General features: G+C 43.2%; 1 long non-coding RNA gene across 1 annotated transcript; it reads right to left on the bottom strand.

Moving 5' to 3' along the window:
• Positions 1 to 4,906: 4,906 nt before the first annotated feature.
• Positions 4,907 to 19,824, bottom strand: LOC120026512. Its single transcript, XR_005473093.1, has 5 exons — positions 19,369 to 19,824; positions 19,114 to 19,220; positions 8,727 to 8,858; positions 5,062 to 5,495; positions 4,907 to 4,942 (listed from the first exon to the last, which is right to left on the bottom strand). It is a non-coding gene; the product is annotated as an uncharacterized LOC120026512 (long non-coding RNA).
• Between the last annotated feature and the right edge of the window lie 215 nt (positions 19,825 to 20,039).

The raw sequence follows: 20,039 nt of genomic DNA, 5'->3' as shown, positions 1-20,039 counted from the left end.
TATTTAGTCTTTTCTTAATGTTGCCTATCAGAAATAGTACATTTATGATTTAGTTAGGTTACACCTGTATTGGCCTAGTCTATATGAACCCAACGACTAGCGAAAAGGACCCCCTGGGGCAGTAGATTTTCTTGACAAAAGAAATAAAGCGACGCTTTAGCATTTCCAGTGAATTCTCCTGAAACTGAAGCCACTTCAGTTCTGGCACATGAACTGTTGGTCAACCAAACCATTCTACTTCAGTCAAGAGAAAACAATATTGAACACAAGATGATTCATTTAGTAAAGCTAGCTCTTGATTTCTAGACAATTCAGTCCTGGCACAAACAAAAACCCCCACATGAAATCACCCAACCAAATCAAAAGTGAAAGAGAACTTGCCATAGTTTCATCCATCATCTGGTTTGAAAAGGAACAGTTTGAGGTGAAGCTGCATCCACCAATACTGAGATCAGAGACCCGTGTCAGACTTCTTCCGTTTAGGTTGTGAGGTTAGGAAGGAGAGTTCCTCTGAGGCAGAGATGGGGACAATAGCTGCTCTCATTGAGGCCTCCACAGGTTCCTGAGATCCCAAAAAATAAAATAATCCTGAGGCCTCTTCTAGGCTACCACCACCGTTCTCAAAATGACCGCTGAGGTAAGAGTCCAAACTTACCGTTGTCAAGGGCGTTAAACTACTAACAGTGTAGGGTTTGGAACTAGTTAACTGCTAGCGTAAAAAGGGACTGGGGGGGTTGTGAACTACTACTACTGAGTGGCCTGTCAGAGCCGTCTCCTACCGGGCCTGTCAGAGCCGTCTCCTACCGGGCCTGTCAGAGCCGTCTCCTACCGGGCCTGTCAGAGCCGTCTCCTACCGGGCCTGTCAGAGCCGTCTCCTACCGGGCCTGTCAGAGCCGTCTCCTACCGGGCCTGTCAGAGCCGTCTCCTACCGGGCCTGTCAGAGCCGTCTCCTACCGGGCCTGTCAGAGCCGTCTCCTACCGGGCCTGTCAGAGCCGTCTCCTACCGGGCCTGTCAGAGCCGTCTCCTACCGGGCCTGTCAGAGCCGTCTCCTACCGGGCCTGTCAGAGCCGTCTCCTACCGGGCCTGTCAGAGCCGTCTCCTACCGGGCCTGTCAGAGCCGTCTCCTACCGGGCCTGTCAGAGCCGTCTCCTACCGGGCCTGTCAGAGCCGTCTCCTACCGGGCCTTCAGAGCCGTCTCCTACCGGGCCTTCAGAGCCGTCTCCTACCGGGCTGTTGCTGGTAGTGGGCTGGGGGAGGAAACTACTAAACTAAGTTCCCTATGATGTATAGTGGGCTGGGATGGACAACTACCAAACTTCCCCAGTGGTGTAGTGGGCTGCGACTACTGAACTCCTATGAAGTGTAGTGGGCTGCGAGTTCCTGGTCTGTTTCTGTGGTGTAGGTGTGGTAACCCTCGGTGTCCCCGGGTCAGACGGCGCATCCCACTGGGTGTAGTAGCAGCTTGTGGCCAAACGGTCTCTGTCGACCAACCGGAGAGAGAGAGGTGCTCTGTCGACCAACCGGAGAGAGAGAGAGGCGCTCTGTCCGGGTCTGATTGGTGAAACTGCCTGATAGATATATCGACCTGTTTGTCTCCACCTTCAAATCAAAATCAGAAGTTGAATTTATATTTTGGTCATTTAACAGACACTTTTAAACCACAGATACTTAGTCAGTGCATTCAACTAGGGTGTACAAGACTATCACATATCAGTCACGGCAAGTAGAAAACATTCCTCAGTAAGCAGTGATCAGCTAAATAATCATCTTCATTTCCCCCCAAATTGGGACATTTGTAGTGCAGTCTGGGTAAGAAAGACGGAGAAAGAAAGGAAATTAATTTACGTTAGTGAAAACCTAAATGTAGGAACAGATAATTAAAATCCCATTTTAGTTGTGCTAAATGAGAATTAAAACTAAAGTACATGTCACATACACTGGATAGGTGCAGTGTAATGTGTTGTTTTACAGGGTCAGCCATAGTAGTATGATAGGTGTTGTTTTACAGGGTCAGTCATAGTAGTATGATAGGTGTTGTTTTACAGGGTCATACATAGTAGTATGATAGGTGTTGTTTTACAGGGTCAGTCATAGTAGTATGATAGGTGTTGTTTTACAGGGTCAGTCATAGTAGTATGATAGGTGTTGTTTTACAGGGTCAGTCATAGTAGTATGATAGGTGCAGTGTAATGTGTTGTTTTACAGGGTCAGTCAGTAGTATGATAGGTGTTGTTTTACAGGGTCAGTCATAGTAGTATGATAGGTGGTGTTATACAGGGTCAGTCATAGTAGTATGATAGGTGTTGTTTTACAGGGTCAGTCATAGTAGTATGATAGGTGTTGTTTTACAGGGTCAGCCATAGTAGTATGATAGGTGTTGTTTTACAGGGTCAGTCATAGTAGTATGATAGGTGTTGTTTTACAGGGTCAGCCATAGTAGTATGATAGGTGTTGTTTTACAGGGTCAGCCATAGTAGTATGATAGGTGTTGTTATACAGGGTCAGCCATAGTAGTATGATAGGTGTTGTTTTACAGGGTCAGTCATAGTAGTATGATAGGTGTTGTTTTACAGGGTCAGCCATAGTAGTATGATAGGTGTTGTTGTACAGGGTCAGCCATAGTAGTATGATAGGTGTTGTTTTACAGGGTCAGTCATAGTAGTCGGCGCCACTGGAGCACATTAGGGTTGTGTCTTGCTCAAGGGCAGATCGACATATTTAAACATAACATCCATTGGTATTCTAAAATGTCTTAAAACCATTTCCTAGTCAATCTATGCACAAAACCCCATTAATGACAAACTGATAACAGGTGTATAAATTTTAGCAAATTTATACAAAATGAAACACAGAAGTACCGTATTTACGTTAGTATTCAGACCCTTTGCTATGAGATTTGAAATTGTGCACATGTGCATCCTGTTTCATTTGATCATCCTTGAGATGTTTCTACAACTTGATTGGAGTCCACCTGTGGTAAATTCAATTGATTGGACGTGATTTGGAAAGACACACACCTGTCTATATAAAAGGTCCCACCGTTGACAGTTCATGTCAGAGTAAAAACCAAGCCATGAGGTCGAAGGAATTGTCCGTAGATCTCAGACAGCATTGTGTCGTGACACAGATCTGGGGAAGGGTACCAAAACATTTCTGCAGTATTGAAGGTCCCCGAAGAACACAGTGGCCTCCATCATTCTTAAATGGAAGCTCTGACCGAGCTCCAGAGTTCCTCTGTGGAGATGGGAGAACCTTCCAGAAGAACAGCCATCTATGCAGCACTCCACCAATCAGGCCTTTATGGTACAGTGGCCAGACAAAAGCCACTCCTCAGTAAAAGGCACATGACAGCCTGCTTGGATTTCACCAAAAGGCACCTAAAGGACTCCCAGACCATGACAAACAAGGTTTTCTGGTCTGATGAAACCAAGATTGAACTCTTTGGCCTGAATGAGAAGGGTCACATCATGAGGAAAGCTGGCATCATCCCTATGGTGAAGCATGGTGGTGGCAGCATTATGCTGCGGGGATGTTTTTCAGCAGTAGGGACTGGGAGACTAGTCAGGATCAAGGCAAAGATGAACGGAGCAAAGTACAGAGATCATTGATGAAAACCTGCTCCAGAGCACTCAGGACCTCAGACTGGGGTGAAGGTTTACCTTCCAACAGGACAACGACCCTAAGCACACAGCCAAGACAAGGCAGAAGTGGCTTCGGGACAAGAGTGGCCCAGCCAGCGCCCGGACTTGAATCCGATCGAACATCTCTGGAGAGACCTGAAAATAGCTGTGCCGCAACGCTCCCCATCCAACCTGACAGAGCTTGAGAAGATCTGCAGAGAAGAATGGGAGAAACTCCCCAAATACAGGTGTGCCAAGCTTGTAGCGTCACACCCAAGAAGACTGGAAGCTGTAATCGCTGCCAAAGGTGCTTCAACAAAGTACTGAGTAAAGGGTCTGAATACTTATGTAAATGTGATATTTTAGCTTTGTCATTATGGGGGTATTGTGATGTCATTATGTGATGTCATCTATCCATTTTAGAATAAGTCTGTAAGGTAACTAAATGTGGAAAAAGTCCAGGGGTCTGAATACTTCCTGAATGCACTGTGTGTGTGGGGGTGGCTGTACTGGATCGTTAATGGATATTAACAACTCATCTCTTAGACAAATGTACAATAACACACCAACTCCTGTCCTTACCAGCAGCAGACGTGGCTAGTCTGTCCTGGGTGTGGTGCGGTCTATGAGGGAGTTAGACAGGCAGGTGTCCAAGGCGGTCTCTGGGGCTGAGCAGGGCCAAAAGGTGGGCCTCTGGTGACGCAGCCTTTCTCCCTACCACCTGGAGAACCAGACATTACAGAAAGACAGACATCGCATCAGCATTTACGGCAGTGAGACAACAGTGTTTATCATCACAGTGAAACAGACAGCCCTGGGTTCAAATAGTATTTGTTTTCTAATTTAACATTTAGCTTTTAACAATTTACACAACAATATAAAAACGTAACAACGTCAACGATTTTACTGAGTTACTGTTCATATAAAAGGAAAATAAGTCAATTGAAATAAATTCATGAGGCTCTAATCTATGGATTTCACATGACTGGGAATACAGATATACATGCACCAGAAACCAGTCAGTATCTGGTGTGACTACCATTTGCCTCATTCAGCACGACATCTCCTTCACATAGAGTTGATCAGGCTGTTGATTGTGGTCTGTGGAATGTTGTCCCAATCCTCTTCAAATGGCTATGTTTAGTTGCTGGATATTGGCGGGAACTGGAATATGCTGTTGTACACATTGATCCAGGGCATCCCAAACATGCTCAATGGGTGACATGGCCTGCATACTCACCAGACATGGAAGAACTGGGACATTTTCAGCTTCCAGGAATTGTGTTCAGATCCTTGCGACACGGGGCCGTGCGTTATCATGCTGAAACATGGGGTGATGGCGGCGAATGAAATGGTACAACAATCTCGTTACGGTATCTCTGTGCATTCAAACTGCTAAATCAATAAAACGCAATTGTGTTCGTTGTCCGTAGCTTATACCTGCCCATAACCCCACCGCCACCATGGGGAACTCTGTTCACAACGTTGACATCAGCAAACGACTCGCCCACACCACGCCATACACGCTGGCTGCCATCTGCCCGGTACAGTTGAAACCGGGATTCATCCGTGAAGAGCACACTTCTCCAGGGTGCCAGTGGCCATCGATGGATGAGCATTTGCCCACTGAATTCAGTTACGACGGCGAACTGCAGTCAGGTCAAGACCCTGGTGAGGACGACGAGCATGCAGATGAACTTCCCTGAGACCGTTTTTGACAGTTGGTGCAGAAATTCTTTGGATGTTCAAACCCAGTCATTAGCTGTCCGGGTGTCTGGTGTCAGACGATCCCACAGGTGAAGAAGCCGGATGTGGAGGTCGTGGTTACACATGGTATGCGATTGTGAGACTGGTTGGACTTAATGCCACATTCTCTAAAACGAGATGGGTAGAGAAATGAACATGAAATTCTCTGGCAACAGCTCTGGTGGACATTCCTGCAGTCAGCATGTAAATTGCACTCCCTAAAAACTTGTGGCATTGTGTTGTGTGACTAAACTGCACATTCTAGAGTGGCCTTTTATTGTCCCCAGCACAAGGTGCAGCTGTGTAATGATCATGGCTGTTTAATCAGCTTCTTGATATGCCACACCTGTCAGGTGAATGGATTATCTTGGCAAAGGAGAAATGCCCACTGACAGGGATGTAAACAAACTTGTTCACAATGAGAGAAATACGCTTTTTGTGTGTACAGAACCTTTCTGGAATCTTATTTCAGCTCGTGAAACATGGGACCAACACTTTACATTTTGCGTTTATATATTTTTTTGTTCAGTGTTACACCATTTGAACACAGGTTCTGCAGTAAGACTGGTTTATCAGCAATGGCCTTAGGGACATGATTCACTCAAAACACAGACAAACCCATTGAATTCAAAATGAATGCACCACACCAGAGTACTGTAGCAGCATCACTTCCTGAGATCTGAGAGCGCAACCAAGTGAGGGGAGTTATTTACTAACTAGTGACCTTAATTCATTAAATCAAGTACAAGCGAGGAGCTTAAACCCGCAGACTCAGCCCTCTACGTGGAATGAGTTTGACACGTGCCGTATAGCCTTCTCCCTCTAGAACGGACGATATGCATCTAGCGATCAGTCACAAAGCGAGCGATGACAGGGGGACACTGCTGGTTTGTCAGTCCGCCGTCTGTCCCGCCTCTCAGTACTCGTGTTATTTTGGTAGGAGAGCATGATGCTTCTTAAATCGTCTCCTGTGAGTGAATTAACACAACCCATGTATAACGTAACGAGTTGAAATACACTTCATTAATGTTGTGGCCCAGTCATATTTTCTTTTCCGTGTTTTGAATCAAATCAAATGTTATTTGTGGCATGCGGGCGAATACAACAGGTGTAGAACAGTGAAATGCTTACTTAACTGCACTGTCGGTTAAGGGCTTGTAAGTAAATAAAGTTAAAACATTTACTAAATAAACTAAAGTAAAACATTTAATAAAAACAATGAGGCTATATATGGGGGGGGGGTACAGGTAAGTAGAGTTATTTCGTACATGTAGGTAGGGGTGCAGTGACTATGCATCGATAACAAACAGCGAGTAGCAGCAGTGTGAGGGGGGGGTGTCGATGTAAATAATCCGGGTGGCCACTTGATTAATTGTTCAGCAGTCTTATGGCTTGGGCGTAGAAGCTGTTAAGGAGTCTTTTGGCTTAGTTTATAAAAAGTGTAGAAGTGACTGAAAAGTCACCCTCCTATATCCCTTTGCCATTCATAAGTCAACGTAGGTATATGACCATGTACCTCATCGGAGAACGAATGAACCAAAACATCTCGTTTGGTTTGTCCAAGGATTCCAAGCCCATGTGTTCGCTAAAAACGACTCATCCAGCCTAGTGATTGGTCGTCGCTAACGAACAGTTCTTTTAGAACGGATCTTTTTTAGGTGAACGGAAAACGAATCTCTTCGGTGAACGAGACGTTCATTTGGCTCCTTCATTTGCATACCGGTAAGGCTTCTCCTGCTTTGGCGATTATCTGTAGATAAATTATGAAAACATTCGATGAAGAAGTTAAATCATCACTGCAGACACAATAGCGGAGAGATTCTGGTCCAAAAATAATAAATAAACTGAAGGTTATAAAAGTTAATTTCATGATACTTGTAGTGGTATTGTTAACAATATTGATATAGGCCTACTGATTTGATTAAAGCGTCGACAATGTGTTTTGTGTGTAGAAAAGACCATGTTTAACACCTGCTTCATTCACACCCGCTGGTCCTCATGGAGGACGGGTCCTCATGGCCTCCTGACTTTATAGAAAAGCAGGGCTGTACAATCTGCTGGCATTTTTAAAACCCATTGTTCCTCAATTCAATACCAGTTCTCAACAGGGAATCCATGTTTACTAGACATCACCTATTTGAATTGTTTTTCTTAGGTTGCCACAATAAATTAAATTGAAAAGAGAAGACTAGTTTCTGACTATATTACTAATCTACCACCTTTCCTAAAAATCCCATCCACAGTGATTGACAGGTCTTAAAACCTACCAACTATGACTTACAAAACATCCTGCCCCATCCCCTGACAATCCCACCCACAGTGATTGGTTGTGTATTTCAGATGGAACCGGGGCAATAGAACGTGCCAGATGGATCCGGGGCAATAGAACGTGCCAGATGGATCCGGGGCAATAGAACGTGCCAGATGGATCCGGGGCAATAGAACGTGCCAGATGGATCCGGGGCAATAGAATGTGCCAGATGGACCCGGGGCAATAGAATGTGCCAGATGGACCCGGGGCAATAGAATGTGCCAGATGGATCCGGGGCAATAGAATGTGCCAGATGGATCCGGGGCAATAGAATGTGCCAGATGGATCCGGGGCAATAGAATGTGCCAGATGGATCCGGGGCAATAGAATGTGCCAGATGGATCCGGGGCAATAGAATGTGCCAGATGGATCCGGGGCAATAGAATGTGCCAGATGGATCCGGGGCAATAGAATGTGCCAGATGGATCCGGGGCAATAGAATGTGCCAGATGGATCCGGGGCAATAGAATGTGCCAGATGGAACCGGGGCAATAGAACGTACCAGAGGCCACAAATGGAGCTCATTCAGTTAAAAAAACATCCATCGGACCTTCCACCGCTCCGTAGTCCCTCCTACCCGGCCGGCTACTCCTCCTACCCGGCCGGCTACTCCTCCTACCCGGACGGCTACTCCTCCTACCCGGACGGCTACTCCTCCTACCCGGACGGCTACTCCTCCTACCCGGCCGGCTACTCCTCCTACCTGGCCGGCTACTCCTCCTACCTGGCCGGCTACTCCATGTATTTACAGAAAAAACCCTTAGGCATAAAAACAGACAGATACATTCCATCACTGTGAGGTGAACAAGGGACAGGCAGACACGCTGTCAAGATGAATTCATCAAGGTGACTTTAACACTGTTGTGCTGTTGGACCACAGGGCTCTGGTCAGAACACTATATAGGGAATAGGGTTCCATTTGGGACACAGCCTAGTCGATGGACATCTCCAAACTACACCAGCTGAAGGACAAGCGTGTATCTGTTAAAAATCAGCAGTGAACCGAATGATTGGGCCTCTACAAAATGTAATTACAAAAGTTGTGTACCTGTGTGGTGACGAGGTGCTGGAAAAAGGCTCGGACGTCGCTCAGGTCATTGGACAGGATGACCCTCTCCACTCGGCACAGTCCGAGGTTTTGTCTGATATGAAACAGTGTGTGACAACAACGGTCTTTGGTCTGTAAAGATAGAGACATAAAAGCATAAAGCACAACAGACTAACATCTACCATAGTCCCTCCACTAAGATCTAACAGCCATGTTGTTCTATTTCCAATTGTAAACACGTACGAGTTGAGCAGATATGGCTAGGTTAAAACGTTTTGTCAAATCAGCCAGGCAACAGTTACAAATAACTAAAAATCAACAAGTACCTATGGAGTGGCTTTACGGTCTTAAATGACCCTGATATATCAGTGAGCTCCACACCTGTCCAGTCAGCACACAACATCACCCTGGGGTGGCCAGAGAAGTCAAACCATCTCCATGACCACCACGTTGTCCAGGTTACCGTCCTCCTGACGGAACTTGTGCAAACTAAAACATGACAATATGGGAAACACTTACAGTACTACTCGCTGAGAGATATGGTGTCCCGATTCTCTACCCCTCTCCCGACGTGGGAACTCTACCATGGATTTAAAAACAGTGGAAACTCAATCATGAGCTTCATCCCAATTCACCAACGTTCTCCTGCAGTGTGCCCTTGTCTTGCATACCCCCGTCATGGATTTAACAATGGTAGAAACTCACTGAAAGCTTCATCCCAATTCACCAACGTTCTCCTGCAGTGTGCCCTTGTCTTGCATACCCCCGTCATGGATTTAACAATGGTGGAAACTCACTCCTGTTACTGTTTGCTTGCAACAATCCAAGATTTTAAATCCATGAAGGGGAGTGCACACTGAGGGAGAGGGTTAGTGGAGAACAGGAGAAGGGTAAATAATTGGGGCAGGGCCATAAGTTTAGTGACCGGTATCTTAACCTTAACCTCTTACCCTTTCTCCACTGTCCATAGATGGACAGTGACAGTGGAGCTGCCTACCAGAATCTCTCCCTGCACATGGAGACTAAAAGACAAGCCGTTTACACGCTGGTTTACATTAGAGTCTGTAGCAGGGTTGGGGTCAATTCCAGTCAATTCAGGAAGTACACCGAAATTCAAATTCTGAATTTCCCTCATTGAAAAGCCTTGGAGACTTGGCGATTGGAATTTAAGTGTACTTCCTGAATTGAAATAGAATTGTCCCACCTCTGGGCTGGAGGAGAAACACTACTTATTCACGGATACAACGGTGGTGACTGCAAAACTCTTCCTAAAATCAGAGTTACATACGCAGAGAAAACCTATCACAATATGAAAGAATCATAGATACAAACAGACTAGCTTTCTAGAGCAGCTATCTGCTCATACTGTGGAGCGTCAGGTCCAGAAAAAACTTTAATCACCAGAAATTCACAGCCTAGAGGCCTACGGCGTCGAGCCAGAATGCCCTAGAGGCCTACGGCGTCGAGCCAGAATGCCCTAGAGGCCTACGGCGTCGAGCCAGAATGCCCTAGAGGCCTACGGCGTCGAGCCAGAATGCCCTAGAGGCCTACGGCGTCGAGCCAGAATGCCCTAGAGGCCTACGGCGTCGAGCCAGAATGCCCTAGAGGCCTACGGCGTCGAGCCAGAATGCCCTAGAGGCCTACGGCGTCGAGCCAGAATGCCCTAGAGGCCTACGGCGACGAGCCAGAATGCCCTAGAGGCCAAAACAGAGACTACTGCCGTAACCCCTCACCCTAGACTACTGCCGTAACCCCTCACCCTAGACTACTGCCGTAACCCCTCACCCTAGACTACTGCCGTAACCCCTCACCCTAGACTACTGCCGTAACCCCTCACCCTAGACTACTGCCGTAACCCCTCACCCTAGACTACTGCCGTAACCCCTCACCCTAGACTACTGTGATCACATCTCTCTATTGTGGCACCAATGAGGGGTTAAGGCTTGCAGACAATTTTATTTTTATTTTTTACTGTTTTTGGATATTGATTAGCGATTGTCAAGGACCCACAAAACCCAATTCCAAAATGGAGTTTTTAGTTCAGATTATGTGTTTGCTAAATGTGATCTATAGGCTACAAGACCTTCGTAAGCTGTTTATTGATTGTGGGGTTTGAATAGTGTGAGGAGACAATATATCTGGTGAGGATCACAACACAAGGTACAAATTCTATTCTAGCTCTTAAAGGGCCAGGTGCCCATCTTGGGTGTACAATTTTCAATTATAGCATTATTTATTCTGCAGTTATTATATTACTATTAATTCTGTTACCAATCAAAATGTACATGTTTATAGTATCTTCTGATTACAACTATTATTTCTCATATTTCAACGAAATGCAATCTATTTGCTTCCAAAATGTAAGTAGGCATCTCTAGCTGTCTTCTTAACACACTCTGATTGTATTTTTATTTATTTATTCATTCTTTATTTAACTAGGCAAGTCAGTTAAAAACAAATTCTTATTTACAATGACGGCCTACCAAAAGGCAAAAGACCTCCTGCGGGGACGGGGTCTGGGATTAAAAATTAATACAATATAAATATAGGACAACACACACACACACACATCACAACAAGAGAGACAACACAACATGGTAGCAACACAACATGGTAGCAGCACAACATGACAACACAACAACATGGTAGCAACACAACATGACAACAACACGGTAACACAACATGGTAGCAGCACAAAACATGGTACAAACATTATTGGGCAGACAACACCACAAAGGTCAAGAAGGTAGCGATAATAATACATGACGTGAAGCAGCTACAACTGTCAGTAAGAGTGTCCATGATTGAGTCTTTGAATGAAGAGATGGAGATAAAACTGTCCAGGTTGAGTGATTGTTGCAGCTCATTCCAGTCGCTAGCTGCAGCGAACTGAAGAGGAGCGACCCAGGGATGTGTGTGCTTTGAGGACTTTTAACAGAATGTGACTAGCAGAACGGTTGTTGTATGTGGAGGATGAGGGCTGCAGTAGATATCTCAGATAGGGGAGAGGGAGGCCTAACAGGGTTTAATAAATAAGCATCAACAAGTGTGTCTTGTGACGGGTATTCAGAGATGACCAGTTTACAGAGGAGTATAGAGTGACATGATGTGTCCTATAAGGTGCATTGGTGGCAAATCCAAACCAAGCCATCTGATTGAATGGCTTGTCCTGCACTTTGTAAAAACCCAGAGTACATGTTGGAAAAATATCTTGGTTCCCTTCTAAACATAGCAATGTGAATGCAAAGAGGACTAGCTAGGTAGCCTAGTGGTTAGAGCGTTGGACTAGTAACCGAAAGGTTGCAAGATCGAATCCCCGAGCTGACAAGATACAAATCTGTCGTTCTGCCCCTGAACAAGGCAGTTGACCCACTGTTCCTAGGCCGTCATTGTAAATAAGAATTTGTTCTTAATTGACTTGCCTAGTTAAATAAAAGTAAAACATTTTTTTAAATAAATTTAAAAAGAGGACTGGCAAGAGTCGAGTCCTCATTCAAATAAATTTTCAGCTTCTTTTTTTTTTTACACCCCAGTTCACTTTAAAAAGAGTTCTGAGATCAGTTATTTTTATTAGTTCTTTTTAAAGGAGGACTATACTTGAAAACACCCCTTAATTTAAACAAAAAACATCATGACCAGGTCAATACAGGAAGTACAGTACACTGAAATTCCAAATACATTTCATTCCAGGAAGTAAACGGATTTGTAACAGATCCCAACCCATGTCACAATTAGGATACAGCGTTGTAAATACAACACAAGCACGGATGATGCTATTGTGCTTTACATTCATCCTGCTGAAGGCCAACAACGGTCATCTGTCTTATTGTACCATTGAGCTGGAATTAGAAGCTTGTGGTTCACATCAAAACATGGAGGGTTTCCTCCATGGAACTCCAGCACCACCCTGTGGAGGTCTGAGGTACTGCGTTACGGTTTTGAACTTGTTAATGGAATTTAAATGCCAGTTTCTTAATAAAAGTTGATGGAACGCAGCAATAATCTAAGAAAATCATGTCACAAGTTAACAAAAAAAAACCATTGCAGTTCACATTTAATTGATAAGCTGGTTGTGCAGAGTCTGCCGTCAGACCTCATTGTAGGGAAAAAGGGCAGCCTGTCAGTAAGGCAATTTCAAGACAAAACAAATCAAAAATTGTTCGTCACATGCTTTGTAAAAAGGTACAGACCAACAGTGAAATGCTTACATACGGGCCCTTCCCAACAAGACACATAAAAAAAATGATGTATTAACACCTAATAATAAATACACAATGAGTAACGATAACTTGGCTATATATATAGCCAGTACCAGTACCGAGTCTAATATATTTTCTATATTATAAAAGTTTGTGTAGCTTGCTCTCTGCAAAAAAGCTAGTTAGTTGGTCTACACAAGCTGCAAATGTGTAAAAATTGTGTTAGCCCTCAATGCTAATCACATGCTAGCAAACCCTTGCTCTAATACAGCCTGGTACCAGTGGAGGACTATATCAGCATCATTTGTGTAACAGCTTAATCAAAATCAGAAAGGAAAAGGCAAAGAAAATTAAGAAATCTTTGAATGTAACCATTTGAATCTAATTAGAGTCCCAAGGGAAACAGACTAACATTTTGGTTCCTACACCAATCACAACCATCTCCTCCCTTACTTTTAAATTAATTGTCATGACAAAACCAAACCTCATTTCAAGTGACCACTGTATTCCAACCATAATTCACATTTGATCATTCTATTGATATGATTGCAACAGTTTACCCAAATGTTTCAATCTATAAATTGCAAGTAAAATCACAATTCAATTTTTTTTTTACCCATAATCGTACAGCCCTACCCACTAGCCTGGCATCACAAGCGCCATGCTCAACCAACTGAGCTATGAAAGGGATTTAAACTTGAAGCAATGACAGGTGGACAAGAAGGGGAGTTGAAGTAGTCAGAGGGCGTCACCAAGGAAACAGCGGAGAGAGAATTCCATTTTTTTGTTTGCTAAACTTAACAGTTTCATTCAGTTCAAAAACCTTTCTAGCTAGGGGAAAGGGGATTGTGTACTCTGCCTAACGACCACTAAACAAAACAAACAATTGCCCCACCGCATGCCACCAACACGTGACACTGTCAAATCAAGAAATTACATGTTAAGATCTGGATAAAAAAAAAGAAAAAAAAAAAGAGGGGGTATTGGATTGTAGGGCCTTTCAAATACACTGAATACAAATATAAAACGCAACATGTAAAGTGTTGGTCCCATGTTTCATGAGCTGAAATAAAATATCCCAGAAATGTTCCATATGAACAAAAAGCTTATTTCTAGCAAATGTTGTTCACACTTATTTTTTTACATCACTGTTAGCGAGCATTTATCCTTCGCCAAGATTATCCATCCACCTGACAGGTGTAGCATATCAAGAAGCTAATTAAAAATGCATGATCATTACACAGGTGCACCTTGTGCTGGGGACAATAAAAAGCCACTAAAATGTGCAGTTGTGTGACAACTAGGGTTGCAAAGAGTCTTAAACTCAGGTAAATTTCTGGAATTTTGGGAAGTTGAGCAAAATTCCTGAGCTCAAATTCATCAAAAAAAGTTTGCTTATAACAGTGAACCTTTTTTTTGTGGGATACATATAAGGAAACTATAGGTCTTGTGGCATATTTTGGTTAAACTATTTAATTCCCAATTTAATGGAATTGTAACCCTCTGTATCCACAGTGCACTCTTCCATCACATGTACAGATGATTCTCAAGATCTTGCACACTAATGAGATGCTATTGAGCCCACACTACTACACTGTCTGAGCCAAGGGCTACATGCTTTCTGGTAAGTTTTAATTACAATACTGGGTGGGGTGAATATATTTTATAATGACATACATGATTTTTGGTTAACTAGTAAATAGTAACCTACAGCAAATTGTGTTTAAATCATTTCTAACAATTTCTGCTAGTTAGTTTTTGCTACCATGTGGGTTTTAGCTTGCTTGAGCCTGCTAACTGAGGAGTGTTAATTCATCTGTTTCCATACGTTTCAATTTAAAACATTTATCTTACAATGGAGTTGTTTAATCTTACTGCTTAACTATTTATCTGTACATGGAATTGTATTTGTTTTTTTTAACTCATTTTCCCCCTAATCTTTACAGGAAAAAGCCACTGGCAAAATCTGACGTGTGGAGACATTTCACTGCAGCTAATGTTTAAGGAAAAGCTGTGTACATTTGCAAATACTGTGCCAAATCATATGTGAAGAATGCAACAAAGATGCAGAATCATCTGGCCAAGTGCATAAAGTTCCCTCAGCGCTCACAACCTCTCACAAAAGTCCCTCTACTTCTATTGGAGGTGAAAATGATGAATCAGACACCTTATCGATGGCAACAGCTCATGATCCTTCTGGAATCAGAAGTTTTTTTTGACTCAATGGAGGAACGAAGTCAGAGAAATGCTGATGAATGTCTTGCTCGAGCTGTGTATGCAACTGGTTCACCTCTGATGCTCATAGGCAATGTGTATTGGAAGAGATTTCTGAATGTTCTTCTCCCAGCATACACCCCTTCAACCAGACATGCTTTATCTACTAATTTGCTTGATACAGAGTTCAACAGAGTTCAAGTGAAGGTCAGGCAAATCATAGAGAAAGCAGACTGTATTGCAATCATCTCTGATGGGTGGTCGAATGTTCTTGGCCAATGAATATTTAACTACATAATCTACACCCCTCAACCAGTATTCTACAAGAGCACAGACACAAGTGACAGACACACCGGTCTCTACATTGCAGATGAGCTGAAGGCAGTCATCAATGACCTTGGACCACAGAAGGTATTTACACTGGTGACAGTCAATGCTGTGAACATGAAGGCTGCTTGGTCTAAAGTGGAGGAGTCCTACCCTCACATCACACCCATTGGCTGTGCTGCTCATGCATTGAATCAGCTCCTCAAGGACATCGTGGCACTGAAAACAATGGATACACTCTACAAGAGAGCCAAGGAAATGGTTAGGTATGTGAAGGGTCATCAAGTTATAGCAGCAATCTACCTCACCAAGCAAAGTGAGAAGAATAAGAGCACCACATTAAAGCTGCCCAGCAACACCCGTTGGGGTGGTGTTGTCATCATGTTTGACAGTCTCCTGGAGAGGAAGGAGTCTCTCCAAGAAATTACCATATCACAGTCTGCCGATATGGACAGCCCCAACAAGAGTATCCTCCTGGATGATGTATTTTGGGAGAGAGTGGTAAGCAGCCTGAAACTCCTGAAACCTATAGCAGTATTGAGGGAGACAATGCCATCCTGTCTGATGTTCAGACTCTGCTTGCAAATGTAAGAGAAGAAATCTGTACTGCCCTGCCCACTTCACTGTTGCTCCAAGCAGAGGAAACTGCAGTTCTGAAAGCCCATACAGGCCGCAGCGTACATGTTGGACCCCAAGTATGCTGGCAAGAGCATCCTGTCTGGTGCGGAGATCAACAAGGCCTATGGTGTCATCACTACCGTGTCTCGCCACCTTGGCCTGGATGAGGGCAAGGTTCTTGACAGTCTGGCCAAGTACACTTCCAAGCAAGGGCTTTGGGATGGAGATGTAATATGGCAGTCGTGCCAACATATCTCATCAGCCACCTGGTGAAAGGGACTTTGTGGATCTGAGGATCTTTCCCCTGTTGCCTACATCATCCTCCAAATCCCACCAACATCAGCCGCCTCAGAGCGCAACTGGTCCTTGTTTGGGAACATACACACCAAAGCATGCAACAGGCTGACCAATACAAGGGTTGAAAAATTGGTGGCCATCCGGACAAATTTGAGGCTTTTTGACCCTGACAACGAGCCATCCTCAAAAGGTTGGAAAGTGACAGTGAAGATGAGGCCTCAGAGTCTGATGTTCAAGAGGTGGACATTGAGGAGGTCCAGGGAGAAGACATGGAAGCCTGAGAGGAAGACAACCAAAGCTTTAGTTTCTAGACTATCATTTTACAGATGTTGAAAACGTTTTTGGGAGACGCGATGGATCATTGGGGATCATTCAATATTCCCTTTCTCTTGTTGTTCAGTGAAATCATCCCATGTGAAGAGTCAACTCATTTAATTTAAATTCAATTCGTAACTAAATTGTTTATTTCTATTGGAAGGATTTAATCATTTGCAATTATGTCTACTTACGATCAGGTAAAAGGTTTATGTTTCTGTCTCCATATGATATGGTACATATATCCAATGCAAAAAACATCAACATTTAAAATGGTATTAATATTAATTTACATATATATCCGTTAATTCCCATATATTCCCACGGAAAGTTTCCACCTCTGAATATTCCCCCAAATGTTCAACCCTAGTGACAACACAGAAGTTGAGGGAGAGTGCAATTGGCATGTTGACTGCAGGAATGTCTACCAGAGCTGTTACCAGATGATCTAATGTTTATTTCTACCATAGGCCACCTCCAACGTCACTTTAGAGAATTTGGCAGTTAGTCCAACCGGCCTCGCAACCGCAGACCACGTGTACGGCGTCATGTGGGCGAGCGGTTTGCTGATGTCAACGTCTTGAACAGAGTACCGCACGGTGGCGGTGGAGTTATAGTATGGGCAGGCATAAGCTACGCATAACAAACCAAATAGCATTTTATCGATGGATATTTGAATGCACAGAGGTAACGTGACGAGATCCTTAGGTCCATTTTTTTTTTTTTTTTTTTAAATGTATCTGTGACCAACAGGTGTACATCTGTATTCTCAGTCATGTGAAATCCATAGATAAGTGCCTAATTAATTTATTTCAATTGACCGATTTCCTCATAAAAACCAATGAAATTGTTGCATGTTACGTTTATATTTTTGTTTAGTATAGTTTCAGGGAGAATGCGATGTTCACAGCCTCTATTTCTGTAACTAGGCATGATGGTTGATGTGGAAAGCCTCGTAGAGAGAGCCGTGTCTCAGCTTGGACAAGGCCTACAACGGTTCCTCACTATGTACTTTTAGTACATCAGTGTTAACTAGGCTAGGCCTAGTGGTTAGAGCGTTGGACTTGTAACCGAAAGGTTGCAAGTTCAAATCCCCGAGCTGACAAGGTACAAATCTGTCGTTCTGCCCCTGAACAGGCAGTTAACCCACTGTTCCTAGGCCGTCATTGAAAATAATAATTTGTTCTTAACCGACTTGCCTAGTTAAAAAAAAGGTTATATTTTTTTTTAAATAAAAAATTTAGAGCTCCATCTGTCACGTTAATGGAATTCCTTTCACTTCTCAATTATTATTATTATATATTTATTTTAAATTAAAACTGGTTGTCAAACTTCATTTGACAACCAGTGACATTTCTGGCCCACACTCAGCACTGAAACAATAGCCATCAGGACAACCACCCTTCTCTTCCCCTGTCCAAAGTGGAAGTTTTCGCCAAGTACATGACTCACTGTTCAAGAAGCATCCTTGTAGTTATACTGGTCGAAGTTCTGCTTATATATATATATATAAAAAAAAAAGGACAAGTCATTGAAATATAAATAACTTGACACTATAGCCAAAGACGTGTGTGTTGTTCACAGTTCAAAAACCAGGAAGTAAAAACGTTCTAACATGCTCTGTAACGTCCAAAGGATCTCAGAGAGCTGTTGACCATTTGCTGGAGAAAGAAACTCAAATAAAAATCACAACAAGCAAAAGCTAAAAGTTCAAATGATTAGTAAGATGCACACGAGTAAATCATAATGAGAACGTTTACATCCAGACTAATAAATTCGATATTTAACCGTTTTATGGCAATAGGCCGAGTATCATTGTACCTAAACGGTATGTTGAAACATGTATACGCAGGGCCCAGCTGTAAAAGAGACCTTGGTCTCGGTCTGTGTTCCTTGTTGAAATAAAGGTAGAATAATAATGGCATTAGTCATGTTAACACCTTAATCTGTTTCATTTTAAATCGGGTTAGGTCATAATCTAAGCATACGCCAAATAAAACAGTTTTCTGTGTTATCTTTTAGGTGATAAACGCGGCTTTAATCGGAGTTAGTTCTGCGCATGTAGTAACACTAGCAGCGCGAGTTTCCTTTGCGCGAATGAAGTGATTTCGGAAAAACTTTATGTATCTTAGTTTAACCATACAAACGTCATCAAATAGTAATCACAAAAATAACATGGTCTCTGTAGTATAACGTTTATTTTGATTGGCGATTTTCTGCATTGATCAAAGACTGATTCCATGTAAAACAGAATTATTGGGGAAATCGTTATTGCAAAGTATGTAAATATTTAAATCTTACTTTTTTTCTCTCCGACTATTCACAATAAAAGTAGTATTGTTTGCATGTAACCGTATACACTGTCTATCAAACCTTATCAACAACAGGGGTTAGATTAGAATGACAGGCCACATTACCTCTTTTTGGTGTCGATGGGGTGCTATTGGTTCCACTAGCACCCATGGCTGTCCCTTCACTTGTGTTGAGATTCATACTTCACCTCCTTTGGTAGACTACCACCGTGCTAAACATCAACGCCAGTAAAAATAGAAACGAATTGACATGTTTAAAATAACATTATTAAAATCAAGATCGTCCATGCATTATCCAGCCAGCCATGACATGAGGCCAGCTGTGCTAGAAAATTCATTACCATCGACGTCACAACTCACCTCATGAAGAACAACGTTAACTTCAACACTTCACCATACGAACCCCAGCCTGCGACGTTAAGACAAAGTTGAACTGGGTTGCCCAGAGTTAAAATAAACCGGGTAAAACCCGTGTAAATGTGTAATCCATGCCCGAAAGAAATCGCAACGCATCGGCCCAACAACCACGTCGCATGACAGTTCTGGACATGTACACCATGTGGCTAAGCTAGCTTCCACTAGTTACCTAACTAAACACCTAGCTAGTAAAATAACTACGTCTCTGCTCTCATTAGCCCTATTTAAAATGTGCCATGTCCACGGCAAAACGATATAAAATAAAGAAAAGTCCAGAAAATCCTAAAATGCGCACTGTTTAAAAGATCGAGGGATATTGATGGGACACGTTCAGCGTCACTCCAACTGGGCGAAAAGCGTTTCACTGGGCACAGGATCAGGTGCGGTCTTCCTTCTTCTTCGATGGGGTTTAACAGCAGTTGGCATCCAATGTTAATGGTGCATTACCGCCGCCAGCTGGACCGGGTATTGATTAATAAGAAACAACAACAAAAAACATTGCGGGAAAAGGGGAAAGCGACATAATACAAAATTAAACACGTCAACTGACAAAACCCACCACACTTCTTCAATCACAGTCCACTCCAAAATACATCCCAACACAGGCTCAGGGG

Source organism: Salvelinus namaycush, chromosome 31 (genome assembly GCF_016432855.1).
Source record: "Salvelinus namaycush isolate Seneca chromosome 31, SaNama_1.0, whole genome shotgun sequence".
NCBI classification, from domain to species: Eukaryota; Metazoa; Chordata; class Actinopteri; order Salmoniformes; family Salmonidae; genus Salvelinus; species Salvelinus namaycush.
Note: the sequence above shows the minus strand (reverse complement) of the source record. Positions and strands in the feature narration are given on the sequence as shown.